Source organism: Manis pentadactyla, chromosome 15 (assembly GCF_030020395.1).
Source record: "Manis pentadactyla isolate mManPen7 chromosome 15, mManPen7.hap1, whole genome shotgun sequence".
Classification (NCBI taxonomy): Eukaryota; Metazoa; Chordata; class Mammalia; order Pholidota; family Manidae; genus Manis; species Manis pentadactyla.
Window position 1 is genome coordinate 32,047,875 of NC_080033.1, and position 19,716 is coordinate 32,067,590.

The following is a 19,716-nucleotide window of genomic DNA, read 5'->3' on the forward strand; positions in this document are numbered from 1 at the left end:
GTTCATTCTTGAGTTCTGTGATTCTGCTGCTGTTTTGTTCCTTCAGTTTTTCCTTTGTTCTTATATTCCACAGATAAGTGAAATCATTTGGTATTTCTCTTTCTCCGCTTGGCTTGTTTCACTGAGCATAATACCCTCCAGCACCATCCATGTTGCTGCAAATGGTTGGATTTGCCCTTTTCTTATGGCTGAGTAGTATTCTATTGTGTATATGTACCACATCTTCTTTATCCTTCATCTATCGATGGACATTTAGGTTTCTTCCAATTCTTGGCCTTTGTAAATAGTGCTGCGATATACATAGGGGGTGCACTGATCTTACTCATACTTGATTGCTGCATTCTTAGGGTAAATTCCTAGGAGTGCACTTCCTGGGTCAAATGGTAAGTCTGTTTTGAGCATTTTGATGTACCTCCATACTGCTTTCCACAATGGTTGGACTAACTTACATTCCCACCAGCAGTGTAGGAGGGTTCCCCTTTCTCCACATCGTCGCCAACATTTGTTGTTGTTTGTCTTTTGGATGGCAGCCATCCTTACTGGTGTGAGGTGATACCTCATTGTAGTTTTAATTTGCATTTCTCTGATAATTAGCGATGTGGAGCATCTTTTCATGTGTCTGTTGGCCATCTGTATTTCTTTTTTGGAGAACTGTCTGTTCAGTTCCTCTGCCCATTTTTTAATTGGGTTATTTGTTTTTTGTTTGTTGAGGCGTGTGAGCTCTTTATATATTCTGGACGTCAAGCCTTTATCGGATGTGTCATTTTCAAATATATTCTCCCATACTGTAGGGATCCTTTTTGTTCTATTGATGGTGTCTTTTGCTGTACAGAAGCTTTTCAGCTTAATATAGTCCCACTTACTCATTTTTGCTGTTGTTTTCCTTGCCCGGGGAGATATGTTCAAGAAGAGGTCACTCATGTTTATGTCTAAGAGGTTTTTTGCCTATGTTTTCTTCCAAGAGTTTAATGGTTTCATGACTTACATTCAGGTCTTTGATCCATTTGGAGTTTACTTTTGTATATGGGGTTAGACAATGGTACAGATTCATTCTCCTACATGTAGCTGTCCAGTTTTGCCAGCACCATCTGTTGAAGAGACTGTCATTTCGCCATTGTATGTCCATGGCTCCTTTATCAAATATTAATTGACCTTATATGTCTGGGTTAATGTCTGGATTCTCTAGCCTGTTCCATTGGTGTGTGGCTCTGCTCTTGTGCCAGTACCAAATTGTCTTGATTACTGTGGCTTTATAGTAGAGCTTGAAATTGGGGAGTGAGATCCCCCCTACTTTATTCTTTTTTTTTTTTTTGTAAGATAATTATATTTTTTATTGAAGTGTAGTTGACGCACAGTATTACATTACATTAGTTTCAAGAGTACAACACAGTGATAAAATATTTATATACATAATTCTAGGTTCCAGCTATCACCCTACCAAGCTGTTACAATAACTTGACTATATTCCTTATGCTATACATTACATCCCGGTTACTTATTTATTTTACCATTGGAAGTCTGTCCTTTTTTTTTTTTTTTTTTTGTGAGAGCATCTCTCATATTTATTGATCAAATGGATGTTAATGACAATAAAATTCTGTATAGGGGAGTCAATGCTCAATGCACAATCATTAATCCACCCCAAGCCTAATTTTCGTCAGTCTCCAATCTTCTGAGGCATAGCAAACAAGTTCTTACATGGAGAACAAATTCTTACATAGTGAATAAGTTACATAGTGAACAGTACAAGGGCAGTCATCACAGAAACTTTCGGTTTTGCTCATGCATTATGAACTATAAACAGTCAGTTCAAATATGAATACTCATTTGGTTTTTATACTTGATTTATATGTGGATACCACATTTCTCTCTTTATTATTATTATTTTTAATAAAATGCTGAAGTGGTAGGTAGATACGAGATAAAGATAGAAAACGTAGTTTAGTGTTGTAAGAGAGCAAATGTAGATGATCAGGTGTGTGCCTGTAGACTATGTGTTAATCCAAGCTAGACAAGGGCAATAAAACATCCACGTATGCAGAAGATTTCTCTCAGAACGGGGGGGTGCGGTTCTAAGCCTCACCTCTGTTGATCCCCAATTTCTCACCTGATGACCCCCCTGCGACTGTGCCTGTCTTAGGTTGTTCCTCCCTTGAGGAATCTTACCCGTCTCTGGCTAACCAGTCATCTTCCGGGGCCATACAGGGAAATGTAAAGTTGGTAAGTGAGCGAGAAGCCTTATTGTTTGAAATGGTTAGCTTTTTATTTCTTTGCATATTTATGCCCTGTAGCTTCTATGCCCAGCATTTGTCTTGAGGTATCTTTACCACTTCGAAGAATTATGATACTCGGTAAATTTGATAGGAGGCACGAGTTCTATTTAAGGGTTGTAATTAGGAAGGAAGAAGAAAAGCTATAGAAGTAGCAGGCGGCAGAAAACATGGGAAGATTGATTATTTCTTTGACATATCTTCTTGTAGAGTAACTTCAGCATGTATAGGTTTTAAGCTACTACTTAAATGGCACACACGCATTAACACAATAGGAGTATAGTTACATAACCAAAGCATACCTGTAATTACCAGCCATCTCCAGTGAAACCAAGAAAACCAGTTAGGCACCTTAGGCATTTGTGAAAACTTATCTATGATATGGTGGATATTGTCCAACTGAACTTGAACAGTCTGAGAGAAATCAGACAAATTAAATTAACCCATTCCTGGGGAATGTTCACATCCCTTATGTTCTTTTAACAGTAAATAGTCTGTAGTTGTAAGATTTTGGAGCGCTACCATTTGCACTTCTCCTAATTCTTGGTTGAGTTCCAACAGTATAGATCCAGTCAAATTTGTTGTTTTACTGTATGCACATGCCAGCTTAGATATCTCCTTCTTCGTTCCCATGGCAAGTCCAGGAACTGGTGGGATGAGTGCATCTACAGCTGTAGCAGTGCGTGGATCTTTGTTGGGGTTTTTTGATGATCATCTTCTGGCATGAGTCTTCCAGAGAGTGCTGATGTTGGAAGTTCTTTTTCATATCGTATCTTAGTTCATTTTCGGGGTAGCCCGATTAGGCTTTGATCCTCTGTATAAACACAAACAGACCCTTTGCCTACACTTTTATATGCCCTTTATACCCTTGTGTAGAACTCATTGGAGGTTACCAAACAGGAACTGCCTTTTTTTTTCTTTTTTTGGTATCACTAATCTACACTTACATGATGAATATTATGTTTACTAGGCTCTCCCCTATACGAGGTCCCCCCTATAAACCCCTTTACAGTCACTGTCCATCAGCATAGCAAAATGTTGTAGAATCACTACTTGCCTTCTCTGTGTTGTACAGCCCTCCCTTTTCTCCTACCCACCCATGCATGCTAATCTTAATATCCCCCTACTTCTCCCCCGCCCTTATGCCTCCCTACCCACCCATCCTCCCCAGTCCCTTTCCCTTTGGTACCTGTTAGTTCATTCTTGAGTTCTGTGATTCTGCTGCTGTTTTGTTCCTTCAGTTTTTCCTTTGTTCTTATATTCCACAGATAAGTGAAATCATTTGGTATTTCTCTTTCTCCGCTTGGCTTGTTTCACTGAGCATAATACCCTCCAGCACCATCCATGTTGCTGCAAATGGTTGGATTTGCCCTTTTCTTATGGCTGAGTAGTATTCTATTGTGTATATGTACCACATCTTCTTTATCCTTCATCTATCGATGGACATTTAGGTTTCTTCCAATTCTTGGCCTTTGTAAATAGTGCTGCGATATACATAGGGGGTGCACTGATCTTACTCATACTTGATTGCTGCATTCTTAGGGTAAATTCCTAGGAGTGCACTTCCTGGGTCAAATGGTAAGTCTGTTTTGAGCATTTTGATGTACCTCCATACTGCTTTCCACAATGGTTGGACTAACTTACATTCCCACCAGCAGTGTAGGAGGGTTCCCCTTTCTCCACATCGTCGCCAACATTTGTTGTTGTTTGTCTTTTGGATGGCAGCCATCCTTACTGGTGTGAGGTGGTACCTCACTGTAGTTTTAATTTGCATTTCTCTGATAATTAGCGATGTGGAGCATCTTTTCATGTGTCTGTTGGCCATCTGTATTTCTTTTTTGGAGAACTGTCTGTTCAGTTCCTCTGCCCATTTTTTAACTGGGTTATTTGTTTTTGTTTGTTGAGGCGTGTGAGCTCTTTATATATTCTGGATGTCAAGCCTTTATCGGATGTGTCATTTTCAAATATATTCTCCCTTATCGGATGTGTCATTTTCAAATATATTCTCCCATACTGTAGGGATCCTTTTTGTTCTATTGATGGTGTCTTTTGCTGTACAGAAGCTTTTCAGCTTAATATAGTCCCACTTACTCATTTTTGCTGTTGTTTTCCTTGCCCGGGGAGATATGTTCAAGAAGAGGTCACTCATGTTAATGTCTAAGAGGTTTTTGCCTATGTTTTCTTCCAACAGTTTAATTGTTTCATGATTTACATTCAGGTCTTTGATCCATTTGGAATTTACTTTTGTATATGGGGTTAGACAATGGTCCAGTTTCATTCTCCTACATGTAGCTGTCCAGTTTTACCAGCACAACCTGTTGAAGAGACTGTCATTTCGCCATTGTATGTCCATGGCTCCTTTATCAAATATTAATTGACCTTATATGTCTGGGTTAATGTCTGGATTCTCTAGTCTGTTCCACTGGTCTGTGGCTCTGCTCTTGTGCCAGTACCAAATTGTCTTGATTTCTATGGCTTTATAGTAGAGCTTGAAGTGGGGGAGTGAGATTCCCCCTACTTTATTCTTCTTTCTCAGTATTGGTTTGTCTATTCGCGGTCTTTGGTGTTTCCAAATGAATTTTTGAATTATTTGTTCCAGTTCATTGAAGAATGTTGCTGGTAGTTTCATAGGGATTGCATCAAATCTGTATATTGCTTTGGGCAGGATGTCCATTTTGACGATATTAATTCTTCCTAGCCACGAGCATGGGATGAATTAGTGTCCCCTTTCATTTCTCTTAAGAGTGACTTGTAGTTTTCAGAGTATAAGTCTTTCACTTCTTTGGTTAGGTTTTTTCCTAGGTATTTTATTTTTTTTGAAGCAATTGTGATTGGAGTTGTTTTCCTGGTTTCTCTTTCTGTTGGTTCATTGTTAGTATATAGGAAAGCCACAGATTTCTGAGTGTTGATTTTCTATCCTGCAACTTTGCTGTATTCCGATATCAGTTCTAGTAGTTTTGGGTTGGAGTCTTTAGGGTTTTTTATGTACAGTATCATGTCATCTTCAAATAGTGACAGTTTAACTTCTTCTTTACCAATCTGGATTCCTTGTATTTCTTTCTTTTGTCTGATTGCCATGGCTAGGGCCTCCAGTACTATGTTAAATAACAGTGGAGAGAGTGGGCATCCCTGTCTAGTTCCCGATCTCAGAGGAAATGCTTTCAGCTTCTCGCTGTTCATTATAATGTTGGCTGTGGGTTTATCATAGATGGCCTTTATTATGTTCAGGTACTCGCCCTCTATTCCCATTTTGCTGATAGTTTTTATCATAAACGGATGTTGAACTTTGTCAAGTGCTTTTTCAGCATCTATGGAGATGATCATGTGGTTTTTGTCTTTCTTTTTGTTGATGTGGTGGATGATGTTGATGGACTTTCGAATGTTGTACCATCCTTGCATCCCTGGGATGAATCCCACTTGGTCATGGTGTATGATTTTTTTGATGTATTTTTGAATTCGGTTTGCTAATATTTTGTTGATTATTTTTGCATCTACGTTCATCAGGGATATTGGTCTGTAGTTTTCTTTTTTGGTGGGGTCTTTGCCTGGTTTTGGTATTAGGGTGATGTTAGCTTCATAGAATGAGTTTGGGAGTATCCCCTCCTCCTCTATTTTTTGGAAAACTTTAAGGAGAATGGGTATTATGTCTTCCCTGTATCTCTGATAAAATTCCGAGGTAAATCCATCTGGCCCGGGGGTTTTGTTCTTTGGTAGTTTTTTGATTACCGCTTCAAATTTTGTTGCTGGTAATTGGTCTGTTTAGATTTTCTGTTTCTTCCTGGGTCAATCTTGGAAGGTTATATTTTTCTAGGAAGTTGTCCATTTCTCCTAGGTTTCCCAGCTTGTTAGCATATAGGTTTTCATAGTATTCTCCGGTAATTCTTTGCATTTCCGTGGGCTCCATCGTAATTTTTCCTTTCTCGTTTCTGATACTGTTGATTTGTGTTGACTCTCTTTTCTTCTTAATAAGTCTGGCTAGAGGCTTATCTATTTTGTTTATTTTCTCGAAGAACCAGCTCTTGGTTTCATTGATTTTTGCTATTGTTTTATTCTTCTCAATTTTATTTATTTCTTCTCTAATCTTTATTATGTCCCTCCTTCTGCTGACCTTAGGCCTCATCTGTTCTTCTTTTCCTAATTTCGATAATGGTGACATTAGACCATTCATTTGGGATTGCTGTTCCTTTTTAAAATATGCTTGGATTGCTATATACTTTCCTCTTAAGACTGCTTTTGCTGTGTCCCACAGAAGTTGGGGCTTAGTGTTGTTGTTGTTATTTGTTTCCATATATTGCTGGATCTCCATTTTGATTTGGTCATGGATCCATTGATTATTTAGGAGCGTGTTGTTAAGCCTCCATGTGTTTGTGAGCCTCTTTGCTTTCTTTGTACAGTTTATTTCTAGTTTTATGCCTTTGTGGTCTGAAAAGTTGGTTGGTAGGATTTCAATCTTTTGGAATTTTCTGAGGCTCTTTTTGTGGCCTAGTATGTGGTCTGTTCTGGAGAATGTTCCATGTGCACTTGAGAAGAATGTATTTCCTGTTGCTTTTGGATGTAGAGTTCTATAGATGTCTATTAGGTCCATCTGCTCTACTGTGTTGTTCAGTGCTTCCGTGTCCTTACTTATGTTCTGCCCAGTGGATCTATCCTTTGGAGTCAGTGGTGTGTTGAAGCCTCCTAGAATGAATGCATTGCCGTCTATATCCCCCTTTAGTTATGTTAGTATTTGTTTCACATATGCTGGTGCTCCTGTGTTAGGTGCATATATATTTAGAATGGTTATATCCTCTTGTTTGACTGAGCCCTTTATCATTATGTAGTGTCCTTCTTTATCTCTTGTTACTTTCTTTGTTTTGAAGTCTATTTTGTCTGATATTAGTACTGCAACCCCTGCTTTCTTCTCACTGTTGTTTGCTTGAAATATGTTTTTCCATCCCCTGACTTTTAATCTGTACATGTCTTTGGGTTTGAGGTGAGTTTGTTGTAAGCAGTATATAGATGGGTCTTGCTTTTTTATCCATTCTGTTACTCTGTGTCTTTTGATTGGTGCATTCAGCCCATTAACATTTAGGGTGACTATTGAAAGATATGTACTTATTGCCATTGCAGGCTTTAAATTCGTGGTTACCAAAGGTTCAAGGTTAGCCTCTTTAGTATCTTACTGCCTAACTTAGCTCGCTTATTGAGCTGTTATATACACTGTCTGGAGATTCTTTTCTTCTCTCCCTTCTTATTCCTCCTCCTCGATTCTTCATATGTTGGGTGTTTTGTTCTGTCCTCTTTCTAGGAGTGCTCCCAACTAGAGCAGTCACTGTAAGATGTTCTGTAGAGGTGGTTTGTGGGAAGCAAATTCCCTCAGCTTTTGTTTGTGTGGGAATTGTTTAATCCCACCGTCATATTTGAATGATAGTCGTGCTGGATACAGTATCCTTGGTTGAACGCCCTTCTGTTTCATTGTGTTAAATATATCATGCCATTCTCTTCTGGCCTGTAGGGTTTCTGTCGAGAAGTCTGATGTTAGCCTGATGGGTTTTCCTTTATAGGTGACCTTTTTCTCTCTAGCTGCCTTTAACACTCTTTCGTTGTCCTTGATCTTTGCCGTTGTAATTATTATGTGTCTTGGTGTTGTCCTTCTTGGATCCTTTCTGTTGGGGGTTCTGTGTATTTCCGTGGTCTGTTCGATTATTTCCTCCCCCAGTGTGGGGAAGTTTTCAGCAATTATTTCTTCTAAGATACTTTCCATCTCTTTTCCTCTCTCTTCTTCTTCTGGAACCCCTATAATACGGATATTGTTCCTTTTGGATTGGTCACACAGTTCTCTTAATATTGTTTCATTCCTGGAGATCCTTTTGTCTCTCTCTATGTCAGCTTCTATGCGTTCCTGTTCTCTGATTTCAATTCCATCAATGGCCTCTTGCATTCTATCCATTCTGCTTATAAACCCTTCCAGAGTTTGTTTCATTTCTGCGATCTCCTTTCTGGCATCTGTGATCTCCCTCCGGACTTCATCCCATTTCTCTTGCGTATTTCTCTGCATCTCTGTCAGCATGTTTATGATTCTAATTTTGAATTCTTTTTCAGGAAGACTGGTTAGGTCTGTCTCCTTCTCTCGTGTTGTCTCTGTGATCTTTGCCTGTAGCTTTGCCTTTTCATGGTGATAGGAATAGTTTGCAGAGTTGGGACGAGTGACGGCTGGAAGGACTTCGTTTCTTGTTGGTTTGTGGCCCTCCTCTCCTGGGAGAACAGCGAGCTCTAGTGGCTTGTGCTGCGCAGCTGCGCGCAGACAGGGTTTCTGCTTCCTGCCCTGCTGGTATGGAGTTAATCTCCGCTGTTGCTGTGGGCGTGGCCTGGCTCTGGCAGCTACTCCAAAGTGGTGGAGTCGTGTTGGAGCAGGAGCGGCTGGGAGGCTATTTATCTCCGTAAGGGGCCTCCCTTCTCCCTGCAGCCCAGGGGTTAAGGTGCCCAGAGATCCCCGAATTCCCTACCTCTGGATAGTGTCCCACCCTGCCCCTTTAAGACTTCCAAAAAGCACCCGCCAAAACAAAACAACGACACACACACACAAAAAAAATATTTAAAAAAAAAAAAAAAAAAAGTGGCCGCTCGTTTTTCTTTATTCTCCGGCGCCAGCCTCAGGCCTCTGCTCACCGGTCTTGCTGCCCTGTTTCCCTAGTATTGGGCTCCCTATCCCTTTAAGACTTCCAAGAAGCGCTCGCCAAAACAAAACAGCAAAAAAGCAAAAAAAAAAAAAAAAAGTGGCCGCTCGTTTTTCTTTATTCTCCGGCGCCAGCCTCAGGCCTCTGCTCACCGGTCTTGCTGCCCTGTTTCCCTAGTATTGGGCTCCCTATCCCTTTAAGACTTCCAAGAAGCGCTCGCCAAAACAAAACAGCAAAAAAGCAAAAAAAAAACAAAAAAATGGTCACGCGCTTTTCTTATGTCCTCCAGCACCTGGCCTCCAGTGCCCTCTCACTGTTCTTGCTGCCCTGTTTTCCTAGTATCGAGGGCCCTGCACTCTGGCCCGCATCTCGGGGGCTGGGTGTTCGGCAGTCCTGGGCTCCGTCTCCCTACCGCTCTGCCTACTCTTCTCCGTCCTGGAGCTGGGGGGAGGGGCGCTCGGCTCCCGCCGGGCCCGAGCTTGTATCTTACCCCCTTCGCGAGGCGCTGGGTTCTCTCAGGTGCAGATGTGGTCTGGATATTGTCCTGTGTCCTCTGGTCTTTATTCTAGGAAGGGTTGTCTTTGTTATATTTTCATAGATATATGTGGTTTTGGGAGGAGATTTCCCCTGCTCTACTCACGCCACCATCTTCCGCCCCTCCCTACTTTATTCTTCTTTCTCAGGATTGTTTTGGCTATTCGGGGTCTTTGGTGTTTCCATATGAATTTTTGAATTATTTGTTCAAGTTCATTGAAGAATGTTGCTGGTAGTTTCATAGGGATTGCATCAAATCTGTATATTGCTTTGGGCAGGATGTCCATTTTGACGATATTAATTCTTCCTAGCCACGAGCATGGAATGAGCTTCCACCTGTTAGTGTCCCCTTTAATTTCTCTTAAGAGTGACTTGTAGTTTTCAGAGTATAAGTCTTTCACTTCTTTGGTTAGGTTTATTCCTAGGTATTTTTTTTTTAAAGCAATTGTGAATGGAGTTGTTTTCCTGGTTTCTCTTTCTGTTGGTTCATTGTTAGTGTATAGGAAAGCCACAGATTTCTGTGTGTTGATTTTGTATCCTGAAACTTTGCTGTATTCCAATATCAGTTCTAGTAGTTTTGGGGTGGAGTCTTTAGGGTTTTTTATGTACAGTATCATGTCATCTGCAAATAGTGACAGTTTAACTTCTTCTTTACCAATCTGGATTCCTTGTATTTCTTTCTTTTGTCTGATTGCCATGGCTAGGGCCTCCAGTACTATGTTAAATAACAGTGGAGAGAGTGGGCATCCCTGTCTAGTTCCTGATCTCAGAGGAAATGCTTTCAGCTTCTCGCTGTTCATTATAATGTTGGCTGTGGGTTTATCATAGATGGCCTTTATTATGTTCAGGTACTCGCCCTCTATTCCCATTTTGCTGAGAGTTTTTATCATAAACGGATGTTGAACTTTGTCAAGTGCTTTTTCAGCATCTATGGTGATGATCATGTGGTTTTTGTCTTTCTTTTTCTTAATGTGGTGGATGATGTTGATGAACTTTCGAATGTTGTACCATTCTTGCATCCCTGGGATGAATCCCACTTGGTCATGGTGTATGAGCCTTTTGATGTATTTTTGAATTTGGTTTGCTAATATTTTGTTGATTATTTTTGCATCTACGTTCATCAGGGATATTGGTCTGTAGTTTTCTTTTTTGGTGGGGTCTTTGCCTGGTTTTGGTATTAGGGTGATGTTAGCTTCATAGAATGAGTTTGGGAGTATCCCCTCCTCCTCTATTTTTTGGAAAACTCTAAGGAGAATGGGTATTATGTCTTCCCTGTATCTCTGATAAAATTCCGAGGTAAATCCATCTGGCCAGGGGGTTTTGTTCTTTGGTAGTTTTTTGATTACCGCTTCAATTTCGTTGCTGGTAATTGGTCTGTTTAGATTTTCTGTTTCTTTCTGGGTCAGTGTTGGAAGGTTGTATTTTTCTAGGAAGTTATCCATTTCTCCTAGGTTTCCCAGATTGTTAGCATATAGGTTTTCATAGTATTCTCTAATAATTCTTTGTATTTCTGTGGGGTCCGTCGTGATTTTTCCTTTCTCGTTTCTGATACTGTTGATTTGTGTTGACTCTCTTTTCTTCTTAATAAGTCTGGCTAGAGGCTTATCTATTTTGTTTATTTTCTCGAAGATCCAGCTCTTGGTTTCATTGATTTTTGCTATTGTTTTATTCTTCTCAATTTTATTTATTTCTTCTCTGATCTTTATTATGTTCCTCCTTCTGCTGACCTTAGGCCTCATTTGTTCTTCTTTTTCCAATTTTGATAATGGTGACATTAGACCATTCATTTGGGATTGCTGTTCCTTTTTAAAATATGCTTGGATTGTTATATACTTTCCTCTTAAGACTGCTTTTGCTGTGTCCCACAGAAGTTGGGGCTTAGTGTTGTTGTCATTTGTTTCCATATATTGCTGGATCTCCATTTTGATTTGGTCATTGATCCATTGATTATTTAGGAGCGTGTTGTTAAGCCTCCATGTGTTTGTGAGCCTCTTTGCTTTCTTTGTACAGTTTATTTCTAGTTTTATGCCTTTGTGGTCTGAAAAGTTGGTTGGTAGGATTTCAATCTTTTGGAATTTTCTGAGGCTCTTTTTGTGGCCTAGTATGTGGTCTGTTCTGGAGAATGTTCCATGTGCACTTGAGAAGAATGTATTTCCTGTTGCTTTTGGATGTAGAGTTCTATAGATGTCTATTAGGTCCATCTGCTCTACTGTGTTGTTCAGTGCTTCCGTGTCCTTACTTATTTTCTGCCCAGTGGATCTATCCTTTGGGGTGAGTGGTGTGTTAAAGTCTCCTAGAATGAATGCATTGCCGTCTATATCCCCCTTTAGTTATGTTAGTATTTGTTTCACATATGCTGGTGCTCCTGTGTTAGGTGCATATATATTTAGAATGGTTATATCCTCTTTTTTGACTGAGCCCTTTATCATTATGTAGTGTCCTTCTTTATCTCTTGTTACTTTCTTTGTTTTGAAGTCTATTTTGTCTGATATTAGTACTGCAACCCCTGCTTTCTTCTCACTGTTGTTTGCTTGAAATATGTTTTTCCATCCCCTGACTTTTAGTCTGTACATATCTTTGGGTTTGAGGTGAGTTTGTTGTAAACAGCATATAGATGGGTCTTGCTTTTTTATCCATTCTGTTACTCTGTGTCTTTTGATTGGTGCATTCAGCCCATTAACATTTAGGGTGACTATTGAAAGATATGTACTTATTGCCATTGCAGGCTTTAAATTCGTGGTTACCAAAGGTTCAAGGTTAGCCTCTTTAGTATCTTACTGCCTAACTTAGCTCGCTTATTGAGCTGTTATATACACTGTCTGGAGATTCTTTTCTTCTCTCCCTTCTTATTCCTCCTCCTCGATTCTTCATATGTTGGGTGTTTTGTTCTGTCCTCTTTCTAGGAGTGCTCCCAACTAGAGCAGTCACTGTAAGATGTTCTGTAGAGGTGGTTTGTGGGAAGCAAATTCCCTCAGCTTTTGTTTGTGTGGGAATTGTTTAATCCCACCGTCATATTTGAATGATAGTCGTGCTGGATACAGTATCCTTGGTTGAACGCCCTTCTGTTTCATTGTGTTAAATATATCATGCCATTCTCTTCTGGCCTGTAGGGTTTCTGTCGAGAAGTCTGATGTTAGCCTGATGGGTTTTCCTTTATAGGTGACCTTTTTCTCTCTAGCTGCCTTTAACACTCTTTCGTTGTCCTTGATCTTTGCCGTTGTAATTATTATGTGTCTTGGTGTTGTCCTTCTTGGATCCTTTCTGTTGGGGGTTCTGTGTAATTCCGTGGTCTGTTCGATTATTTCCTCCCCCAGTGTGGGGAAGTTTTCAGCAATTATTTCTTCTAAGATACTTTCCATCTCTTTTCCTCTCTCTTCTTCTTCTGGAACCCCTATAATACGGATATTGTTCCTTTTGGATTGGTCACACAGTTCTCTTAATATTGTTTCATTCCTGGAGATCCTTTTATCTATCTGTCAGCTTCTATGCGTTCCTGTTCTGTGGTTTGAATTCCATCAATGGCCTCTTGCATCCTATCCATTCTGCTTATAAACCCTTGCAGAGTTTGTTTCATTTCTGTGATCTCCTTTCTGGCATCTGTAATCTCCCTCCAGACTTCATCCCATCTCTCTTGCGTATTTCTCTGCATCTCTGTCAGCATGTTTATGATTCTTATTTTGAGTTCTTTGTCATGAAGACTGGTTAGGTCTGTCTCCTTCTCTGGTGTTGTCTCTGTGATCTTTGTCTGCCTGTAGCTTTGCCTTTTCATGGTGATAGCAATAGTTTGCAGAGCTGGGACGAGTGGTGGCTGGAAGAACTTCCCTTCTTGTTGGTTTGTGTCCCTCCTTTCCTGGGTGAACAGCGACCTCTAGTGGCCTGTGCTTGGCAGCTGCGCGCAGACAGAGTTTCTTCTTCCTGCCGGGCTGCTATGGAGTTTATCTCCGCTCTAGCTGTGGGCGTGGCCTGGCTCCGGTAGCCGCTCCAATATGGTGTAGTCACGTTGGAAGGGGAGTGGCTGGGAGGCTATTTATCTCCGTAAGGGGCCTCCCTGCTCCCTGCAGCCCAGGGTTTAGGGTGCCCAGAGATCCCCGGATTCCCTCCCTCTGGATTAAGTGTCCCGCCCTGCCCCTTTAAGACTTCCAAAAAGCACTGGCCAAAACAAAACAATGATCACAAAAAAAAAAAATTTTTTTTTAATTAAAAAAAAAAAAAAAAGGTGGCTGCTCGTTTTTCTTTATTCTCTGGCGCCAGCCTCAGGCATCTGCTCACCAGTCTTGCTTCGCCTGTATTGGGGTCGCTATCCCGTTAGGGCTTCCAAAAAGCACTCACAAAAAAAAAAACAGCAAAAAAAAAAAAAAAAAATGGTCACTCGCTTTTCTGGTGTCCTCTTGCGCCATGCCTCCGGTGCCCGCTCACTGTTCTTGTTGCCCTGTTTCCCTAGTATTGGGGTCCCTATCCCTTTAAGACTTCCAAAAAGCGCTCGCCAAAACAAAGCAGCCAGAAAAAAAATGGTCGCTCGCTTTTCTGGTGTCCTCCGGCGCCCTGCCTCCAGTGCCCGGTCACTGTTCTTGCTGCCCTGTTTTCCTAGTATCCAGGGCCCCCTGCGCACACACTGTGTCTGCACTCTGGCCCGGATGGCTGGGGCTGGGTGTTCGGCAGTCCTGGGCTCCGTCTCCCTCCCGCTCTGCCTATTCTTCTCCTGCCAGGAGTTGGGGGGATGGGCGCTCGGCTCCCGCCGGTCCGGGGCTTGTATCTTACCCCCTTCGCGAGGCGCTGGGTTCTCTCGGGGATGTGGTCTGGATATTGTGCTGTGTCCTCTGGTCTTTATTCTAGGAAGAGTTGTCTTTGTTATATTTTCATTGATGTATGTGGTTTTGGGAGGAGATTTCCGCTGCTCTACTCACGCCGCCATCTTCCGATCACTCCTGCATATGTCTTTTTTTAACTGGGTTTCAGCATTGTTTGTTTGTTTATTTATTTATTTATTTAGTCATTTATTTATTTTGGTATCATTAAGCTACAATTACACGATGAAAATTATGTTTCCTAGACTCCCGTGTTGTATACCCCATTGCCGTGAACGTCCATCATCCTTGTATGATGCTGTTCAATTACTGCTTGTCTTCTCTGTGTTGTAGAGCCGTCCCCATTCTACCCCACATTATACATGCTAATAATGACCCCTTTATTCCCCACGCCTTATCCCTGTATTCCTGCCCATACCCCTCATTCACTTCCCTTTGGTAACTGTAAGTCCATTCTTGGATTTTGTGAGTCTGCTACTGTTCTGCTCTTTCAGTTTTTTGTGTGTTCTTTTAATCCCCAGATGAGTGAAATTATTTGATGCTCATTCTTCTTTGTCTGGCTCATTTCACTGAGCATAATACCCTCTAGCTCCATTCTTGTTGGATACGGTAGTATTTACTTTCTTCTTATGGATGAATAATATTCTATTGTGTATATGTACCACATCTTGCTCATCTATTCATCTCCTATGGACACTTAACTTGGCTATTGTCAATATTGCCATGATAAACAGAGGGGTACTGATGTCTTTTTCAAACTGGGTTGCCGCATTCTATTTTTTTTCTTATTTATTTATTTATTGACATATGCATAGATATGTGTGTATATATATATATTTTTTTTTTTTGGTGTCATTAATCTACTATTACATGAGGATAATTATGTTTACTAGACTCCTCCATCACCAAGTTTCCCCCACATATTCCATTGCAGTCATTGTCAATCAAAGTGTTAAGATGCTGTAGAATCACTACTTGTCTCCAACGTGTTGTACTGCCCTCCCCATACCAAAAACTCATTATACATGCTAATCATAATCCCTGTTTTCTCCCCAACCCTTATCCCTACATTCCAACCCATCCACCACAGGGCATTTCCCTTTTGTAACTATTAGTCCTCTCTTGGGTTCTGTGTGTGCTAATGTTTTGCTCCTTTAGGTTTTTCTCTGTTCTTATACTCCCCAGGTGAGTGAAATCATTTCATGCTTGTCTTTCTCCACCTGCCTTATTTTACTGAGTATAATACCCTCTGGCTCCATCCGTCCTGTTAGAAACAGTAGGATTTGTTTTGTTCTTATGGCTGAATAATATTCCACTGTGCACATGTACCACATCTTCTTTATCTATTCTTCTCCTTATGGACATTTAGTTTGGCTATTGTGAATAGTGCTGTTATAAACATTGGGGTGCATAGATCTTTTCCAAAGTGGGTTTCTGAGTTCTTTTTTTTTTCTTATTTATTTTATATATTGTTGTCATTAATTTTTTTTTCTATTTTTACTTGTTTTTTTATATTTTGGTATCATTAATCTATTCCACGAGAAACATTATGTTTACTAGACTCCCCTCATCACCAAGTTGTCCCCAGGTACCCCATTGCACTCACTGTCCATCAGCATGGTAAGATGCTTTGAATGACTAGTAGTCGTATCTGTGTTGTACAGCCTTCCCTGTGCCGCCCACACACATTATACATGCTCAACTATGACCCCCTTTTTTCCCCTCCCCTTATCCCTCTATTCCTTTCCATCCACCCCATTCACTTTTCCTTTGGTTACTGTTAGTCCATTCTTGGGTTCTGTGAGGCTGCTGCTCTTTTGCTTCGGCAGTTTTTCTTCTTATAGTCCACAGATGAGAGAATTCATTTGATATATGTATATATGTATGTATATATATGTACGCATTTATGTAGGCCAGAACCACTAATGTTTGCTAAGATAATGCGTCTTTCCACAGCTGGCAGTGCCCACAATCTGGGGCTGGATTTTGCAAGAGCAGCACTGTTGCCTGGAGATTCCATGACATCACAGTGGTGCCTCTTTCCTAGGGACAGAGTGTCTCTGGTCATTGGAGCAGGTTCCCACTTCAGAGCTTAGTGCCCTAGCCTTGTGTGTGATTTCGGTGAGGTGTGCCCTGACAACCTTGAAAGTATCAGGAATATGGAAACCATATCCAAGTACTGTGCGTTTCTTTTTATTTTGGTGTCAGTACTAAACAGTTACATGAGGAACATTATGGTTTCTAGACTCCCACCATCATCAAGTCACCACCACATACCACATGAGAGCCACTGTCTTTCAGCCCAGTAATATGCTGTAGAATCATTACTGGTCTTTGTTTTATACTGCCATCCCCTTGCTCCCCTCCTCACCCATATTATGTGTTCTACTTGTAATGCCCAATTTTACCCCTTGTCCCTCCCTTCCCGCCCATCCTCCACATTCTCTTTCCCTTTGTTAACAGTGAGTCTATTATTAAGTTTGGCGAGGCTGCTACTGTCTTGTTCCTTCAGTTTTTTTCTTTGTTCTAATATTCCACAGGTGAGTGAAATCTTTTGATACATTTCTCTCTGTCAGGCTAATCTCACTGAGCATAATACCCTCTAGCTTCATCCATGTTGTTGTTAATGGTATCATTTGTTTTCTTCTTATGGCTGAATAATATTCCATTGCGTGTATGTATCACATGTTCTTTATGTATTAGTCTAACTATGAACACATCGGTTGTTTCCATTTCTTTCCTACTCTAAATAGTGCTGTGATAAACAAAGGGTGAATGTGTCTTTTTCAAACTGGCTTGCTGCCTTGTTTGTTTGTTTGTTTGTTTATCGTATTTATTTATTTATTTATTTAGGGATCATTGACACTCTTCCCAACAATGGTAGAATACATGTTTTTTTAGCTTAATGTGGAATTAATAATTATCACCAAGATATCTATATGAGGATCATGAAGGAAACCTTAATAAAGTGTAATAAAGTAGAAATAATAAAAAGTACTTTCTTAGATCATTAAGGAATTAAACTTGGACTCAATGGCAGAAATCTGAAATATCCCAAAATATTTGGTAATTATACACATTTCTTATAACACTGGACTATTATTCACTCACAAAAATCAATGCAGTACTGATACATGCTAAGATATTCACGAACCTTGAGAATACTATACTAAGTGTAACAGTCTACACACAAGAGGCCACCTATTATACGTTTCTGTTTTAAGAAATGTCCAGAGTAGGCAAGTCTGTGGAGACCAAAAGTAGATTAGTAGTTACCAGGGGCTAGAGGAAGGAATATAGGGAATGATTGCTTATGGATACACATTTTTTGCAAGGTGATGAAAATGTTCTAAAATTAGATAATGGTGATGGTTATATATCTTTTTGAATATATTAAAAACTTCTGAATTATACAGATAAAAAATAGAAACTAAACAAAAACCATGTTCTACTTTGCCATAATTAGGTTCATATCTATGTTAAATTTTTCTAACTAAGCCATGAATTCCTCATGAGTCTGGTGTATTTGCCTGAACATATATGGTCAATAAAAATGTCTGCTGATACCAATTGGGAATTGTTTTTATAATTAAACTTTAAGAAGTCTAAATCTACAGAGACAGTGTTCATTGTTAAGATCTCTGTGGAAGCCCAGTAAAGTATACTTCTTTTTCCTGCCCAACTTCTGAATAAACTAAAAAACATAGGAAAAGGGTGGCAATAAATATATCAACCTGAGAACTGTTAAAAGCTAACCTGGAACAAGCAGCTTAGTGGGAGAGCATCTTAGCCTGAAAACTGGATCTCAGGACTTCAATAAAGTTATCTGTCCAGGCAGAGTGGCACTAAACTGAGGTGTCTAGGGAAACAGAGCCCATGTACGTTCTTCAGGAAGGTGACTCTCAAGAAAAATAAGGGTAAGAATGAGCTAAACATGGCCAGTTTATTCTTTCCACGTTTTAAATATCAAGTAAGTCACATCACATACCATAGGAAGTAGAGGAATGAGTAAAGTGGTAGAGTGCTATAGATAGAAGAGCAGAAGAAGAGAAACATCAGAAACTTTTTGTAAGACTTCCGTTTTAATAAAATGAGGGATTTCATGTGATAGAAGGTGTGAAATTGTCAGAAAGCTAGAAAAAATGTTAAAGTATTGGTTTAGATCTTTGTGAGAGCCCATTCTTTTCAGTCAGCCTTGTATCAAAATGTAATGTAGTAAACACCAAGAAACCAATAAGTTTTAAAATCCGTGAATCAGTCTAAAAATCTGTGACTCAAAAAGGCTTTGCTTTTCAGTATGCCATGGATCACAAAAGGCCATAGAAACTGGGATTTAGATTCTGGGATTAGTAATGCTCAAATGCAGAATGATCAAATAGATATGACAAGGATATGGTGAAAGTTCAAAGACATTGCCTTCACCCTACTGAAAGCAGTCAAGAACAAATGAAGCAAACTTGTCTACCCGTCAGAAAGTTTTCCTAGCTGAAGATATGAGATTATTCTAAATCACTGGCCTGGGTAGGGAGTTTATAAAATGAGTAAACAAATGAGAATATAACAGGAGCCATTATTTAATTTTCATTAATACACGCATTTATAAGTATTTGTTCTATAAGTCTCTGTGTCACTTTAGGCTTTTCATTCATTCATTTATCTTGAGTATTTATTGAGACTCTCCTAAATGTCAGCCACTGTAGAGGTTTCCAGATATAGAATGGGGGCCAAAGTGTTGGCCTGACCTTCAGGGCACTTTACTCTAAAGGAGAAGACTATCACTAAATAATCATTTTAATATGTATTACACATTATTTTAGGTGCTAAGAAGGGAATTATAAAGGGCTGTGAGGGAAAATAATCTGGATTTGAGTTCAAAGAAGGACTCTTTGAAGGATGAATAGCTTGGTGAAAATAAGTCATTTTAATTGTAGCCATTCTAGTGGATGTGTAGAGGTATCTCCTGTGGTTTTAAATTAAATTTCTTTGATGAATAATGATCTTGAACATTTTTCATGTGCTTTTGGGCATTTATCTTATTTTATGAAATCTCTGTTCCCATTCTTTGCCTATTTTTGTTGAGATGTTTGTCTTTTTATTGAGTTATACTAGTTCTTAAATATTCTGGAAGTAGTTATTTTCTTTTTCAGATACATGTTTTGCAAAAATAATTTCCCTATTTGCTATGGTCTAAATGTTTGTGTCCCCTAGAATTCCTGTGTTAAAGTCCTACTCCCCAAGATGCTGATATTAGGAAGTAGAGCCTTTGGGAGGTGCTTAAGTCATGAGGGTGCAGCCTTCATCAGTGAGATTAGTGTCTTGTAAGAGAGGCTCCAGAAAGATTCCCCAGACCCTTTTCCATATGAGGATACAGTGTGGAGCTGCTAGGTATGAACCGGTAAGAGATCTCTCACCAAAACATTACCATGGTGGCACCTTGATGATGTTCTTCCC

General features: G+C 39.9%; 1 long non-coding RNA gene across 3 annotated transcripts in view; it reads left to right on the forward strand.

Annotated features, from left to right (window-relative positions):
- The window catches only part of LOC118929147 (uncharacterized), a 383,285-nt gene that overhangs the window by 349,358 nt on the left and 14,211 nt on the right, over positions 1–19,716 (forward strand). Inside the window, exon 1 of one of the 3 annotated variants that reach the window (XR_008994062.1) lies at positions 16,376–16,446. The exons of the other annotated variants lie outside the window; for them this stretch is intronic. This is a non-coding gene — a long non-coding RNA (uncharacterized LOC118929147). Of the gene's footprint in view, positions 1–16,375; positions 16,447–19,716 lie in introns of those variants that run through there. 3 annotated transcript variants of the gene reach the window in all.